This window comes from Octopus bimaculoides, chromosome 4 (genome assembly GCF_046866305.1).
Source record: "Octopus bimaculoides isolate indiv1 chromosome 4, ASM4686630v1, whole genome shotgun sequence".
In the NCBI taxonomy this organism is placed as follows: domain Eukaryota; kingdom Metazoa; phylum Mollusca; class Cephalopoda; order Octopoda; family Octopodidae; genus Octopus; species Octopus bimaculoides.
Window position 1 is genome coordinate 122772808 of NC_142931.1, and position 5314 is coordinate 122778121.

The following is a 5314-nucleotide window of genomic DNA, read 5'->3' on the forward strand; positions in this document are numbered from 1 at the left end:
ACAACACACAACCCGGTCTAGGAATCAAACTCACTACCTCATAATTGTGAACCCGACACTCTAGCCATTGAGCCATGCATTTTCACAGGAGAAAGGCTAACTTGTATATAAAGCCTGTTGCTCTACTGAGCCAGATATCTTGCACTTGGTATTGCTAGTGAGAGTCACTGTGGTGTCATGCAAGCAACACTCAACTTAAAACTCTTGTATGGGCATTGCTGACACACTATCAGCAATGGTCATGTTTGTCTAACGAGTAGAGAAGTATCATATACAGATGAATTATGTAGCTCGAGATGTACTATATCTGAAAAAAAAAAAGAAAAATAAACAGGATGGTCACAACTGGAATACTTTATCATAGGTCTGAATGGATGTAGACTAAATTAGGATTGATCAATACTGATTGAGTTATTGGGACAAGTCAGTAGATCTAAAAGTAATGAAATATTTTCTTTTCTACTCTAGGCACAAGGCCCGAAATTTTTTGGGTGGGAGGGGGCCAGTCGATTATATCGACCCCAGTACACAACTGGTATTTGATTTATCGACCCCGAAAGGATAAATGGCAAAGTCGACCTCAGTGGAATTTGAACTCAGAACATAAAGACAAACGAAATACTGCCAAGCATTTTGCCCGGCATGCTAATGTTTCTTATTTCTTTATTGCCCACAAGGGGCTAAACATAGAGGGGACAAACAAGGACAGACAAAGGGATTAAGTCGATTAGATCGACCCCAGTGCGTAACTGGTACTTAATTTATCGACCCCGAAAGGATGAAAGGCAAAGTCGACCTCAGCGGAATTTGAACTCAGAACGTAACGGCAGACGAAATACCGCAAAGACTTTCCCCCAGCTTGCCACCTTAGTAATGAAATATTTTTTAAATGTGAGGACTATCTCCCTCTCTCTCTCTTTCTCTCTCTCTATTTCTTTCTCTCTGTATTTTCTCTCTCTCTTATTTTATCTCTGCTCATAACATATATATGTGTGTATGTGTGACACAGAATGGCCAACTGGTTTGGAACTTCATTGTACAATTGCCACATTCCACAGCCTTGGCTTGCATGGGAATAATGGTCAGGCAATTTCAAGGAAACACTCTACATCCTTGTTCAATTTTCTCTAGAGACTCCTGGTTCACACAACTGTGCTTCTCAGTATAACCTAGAGCTTTCTTAAAGTATGCACCCATTTAACCAGGACACACAGTTGTTATTTTGGTCTTAGTGAGAAATGCACATATTGTCATGGCCAGACGGAGCCCTTAATGAGAAAACTGAGCTCTACTTTTGCTAGCACAAGTATTAATACTAGCAATTAATACTATCTCATAAGTTTGTACTTCACATATATCAAGCCTCTGCTACTTTTCATTACATGAAATATGAGCTATTTTCCAACAACAGGACTAATTGCATGTTTTTAACTGTAAATATTTTCCATAAACCTTTATTGACACTTGAATAAGCATTCCATATTTTTCCTAAAACTTTACTCTTAATACTAGAATCTCTTACCAGAACAAAAAAGACTACTTTTGTATGCTTCTCCATTAGTGGCCAGCGACCAATCCCACCTAGGTTTCAGTGTGCAGTAATCCTATTTAGTAGCATTTAGCAGTCAATATCAGTGAACATCCGTTAGCAGACATTACCAATCAACAACTTCAAATCCCACCAAATAACCTGAACCAACCAATAAGAAGAAACCTTATTCATCACTCAATGACAACCACCCTTGTCTAGAAGCTTTGAAATCTTTGTTACTCAGAAATAGAATGATTGGGAATGTTTTTCTTATTTCTGTGACTGCTCTTTCATCTGTGTGTCTGTGTGAGTGTGTATACATACATATATATATATATCATCATCATCATCATCATCATCGTTTAACGTCCGCTTTCCATGCTAACATGGGTTGGACGATTTGAGTGAGGACTGGTGAAACCGGATGGCAACACCAGGCTCCAATCTAATTTGGCAGAGTTTCTACAGCTGGATGCCCTTCCTAACGCCAATCACTCAGAGAGTGTAGTGGGTGCTTTTACGTGTCACCCGCACGAAAACGGCCACGCTCGAAATGGTGTCTTTTATGTGCCACCCGCACAAGAGCCAGTCCAGGGGCACTGGCAACGATCTCGCTCGAAAACCCTACAAGGCCAGTCAGGCGGTACTGGCAACGGTCATGCTCAAGATGGTACATCTTATGTGCCACCCGCACAAGAGCCAGTCCAGGGGCACTGGCAACGATCTCACTTGGCTTGCCGGGTCTTCTCACGCACAGCACATTTCCAAAGGTCTCGGTCAGTAGTCATCGCCTCGGTGAGGCCCAATGTACGAAGGTCTTGCCTCACCACCTCAGCCCAGGTCTTCCTGGGCCTACCTCTTCCACGGGTTCCCTCAACTGTTAGGGTGTGGCACTTTTTCACGCAGCTATCCTCATTCATTCTCACCACATGTCCAAACCAGCGCAATCGTCTCTCTTGCACACCATAACTGATGCTCCTTATGTTCAGCTTTTCTCTCAAGATACTTACACTCTGACGGGTATGCACATTGACATTACACATCCAGCAGAGCATACTGGCTTCATTCCTTGCGTGCTTATGCATGTCCTCAGCAGTCACAGCCCATGTTTCACTGCCATGTAGTATGGCTGTTCGTACACATGCGTCATACAGTCTGCCTTTTACTCTGAGTGAGAGTCCCTTTGTCACCAGCAGAGGTAAGAGCTCTCTAAACTTTGCCCAGGCTATTATCCCAATAAAACAAAGAACAAACACAAGAAAAAACAACAATGCAAGGACGTGGTACATACAAAGTATTAGCAGATGCTCAGGGAAGGAAAGAAAGGTAGTTTTTACATTTCAAGCAAAGCTCTTCGTCAGAAACTGGAGACAGAGAAAAGTCCAAGAGAAAAGGAAGACAGAGGAAAAGAATCGCCAACCATCCACATGTCGTTACATTTTGATGTATGTATGTATATATATATATATATATATATATATATATATCATCATCATCATCATCATCGTTTAACGTCCGCTATCCATGCTAGCATGGGTTGGACGATTTGACTGAGGACTGGTGAAACCGGATGGCAACACCAGGCTCCAGTCTAATTTGGCAGAGTTTCTACAGCTGGATGCCCTTCCTAACGCCAACCACTCAGAGAGTGTAGTGGGTGCTTTTACGTGTCACCCGCACGAAAACGGCCACGCTCAAAATGGTGTCTTTTATGTGCCACCCGCACAAGCCAGTCCAGGGACACTGGCAACGATCTCGCTCGAAAATCCTACGGGAGCCAGTCAGGCGGTACTGGCAACGGCCACGCTCAAAATGGTGCATCTCATGTGCCACCCGCACAAGAACCAGTCCAGGGGCCCTGGCAACGATCTTACTCGGCTTGCCGGGTCTTCTCACGCACAGCACATTTCCAAAGGTCTCGGTCAGTAGTCATCGCCTCGGTGAGGCCCAATGTACGAAGGTCTTGCCTCACCACCTCAGCCCAGGTCTTCCTGGGCCTACCTCTTCCACGGGTTCCCTCAACTGTTAGGGAGTGGCACTTTTTCACGCAGCTATCCTCATCCATTCTCACCACATGTCCATACCAGCGCAATCGTCTCTCTTGCACGGCACAACTGATGCTTCTTATGTTCAGCTTTTCTCTCAAGATACTTACACTCTGACGGGTATATATATATATACATATATACACTCACACAGAAAGATGAGAGATACATGTACATTTGTGTATGGTGTATGTGTGTGCATGTATACAAGCAAAAAAAAAAAGACCACTTATTACATCAAGTAGAAATATATTTGTGCGCAGTTGGTCACTTATGCTCATTACTTAGAATTTCATGTGCATTAAAACATGTGTCCGATGCATCAAATGTCCTTTATTTATAAGGACATTAGTGTTGAAGTGCAGACATTTATTAGTCATTGGTATGGTGACAATTGTCAGTGACAGCTTGTGTGAGATATTGCAAATCATTATGAGAATGTAACATGCTAGTAGGAAAGCAACACAGTCAAAATAAGCTTTTGTCCTCAAGTGAGTAAACTGTTGATATTGTTCTCTGTGTTAGTCAGGATGAAGTTGATCCAAAGGAAATGCTCGTCTGTAACAGCAATGTAAATTATCATGTGTTTCTTTTTGTGAGATACCATGGGCCACTTCAGAATATGCAGTTTTCAGAAAGGCAATGACTGAAATTGCATAAACAGCTGGAATATGGAGGGATTTTATCAGTAGCAGTCCAAGCTATAGCTGGGAAGTTATGCTTCATGTCTTTAAGCTTGAAAATAAAATAAGATAAAAAAGTGGAGATTATTCTGCCCATAGACTTAAACAAATTCAATGTTGTTTGTACTGCTCATGAATATCATTGACAATAAGTCCCATGTATTTTTTTTTGTGTATACTATCTGGTTGAGAGAATGTAGCTCTGTATTCCATATTTGGAGGGAAAAACAGTCCACACCAATGAGCCATTTATTTGATTTCATCAATTACATGTAGGTGACTCAGGCAAAGACTGTGTAGATATATATTTCCAATGGGGTATGTAAAGATGGAAGTGATGTTTTCTGGACAAGAGTAGCTAACAAAAATATGTGTGATGAAGATTTTGAGGTATTTGTGTGTCATCAGAAAATGGTACCTTGGGAGAGAGGGAAAGTTCCTAGCAACATTTGCCTTGTCTAGACTGTGGAAGAAGAGTCAAACCAAATTTCTTTTTATCCCCTGACTCTCTTTGGGTTTGGTGGAGTGAAAGGTTCTATGCATAAACTAACTTCTTACTGAAGTCATTCCTGGCTAAGAGTTCACTGAAGTAGGAGACCCATGGAAAATTTGCCTGCCTGAGGATAAATCAGGGAATCTTTTGCTTATACCAGCCATTAGATTCCTTATCATAGCTAGAGATAAATGGAATTCTTATAGACATATACTGTCCCTTAATTTGTTTTTCTATAAGATGGTACTTACCTGTTTTAAGATCTAGGAAATTTGTCATGGTTATGCTGTTGGAAATAGTAATATTTTCACTAAACTCTATATGCCTTTTGGGTTCTTTCAGAATTCACTCATGATGCGGTCATGCATAAGACTGTCAAACCATCATCTCTGTACAAATCTGAGATGTTATGGAGGAGGTTTGCTTCCTGACAGTATCAAGGATAAATGGACCCACAAAGTTAGCTGCCTCCACTTCATCATAAATTCCAATAAGGATGTAAAAAAATAGTTCTCTTCCTCTTTTGTGATCCATTAGGTATGGTTATGATATGAAAATGACT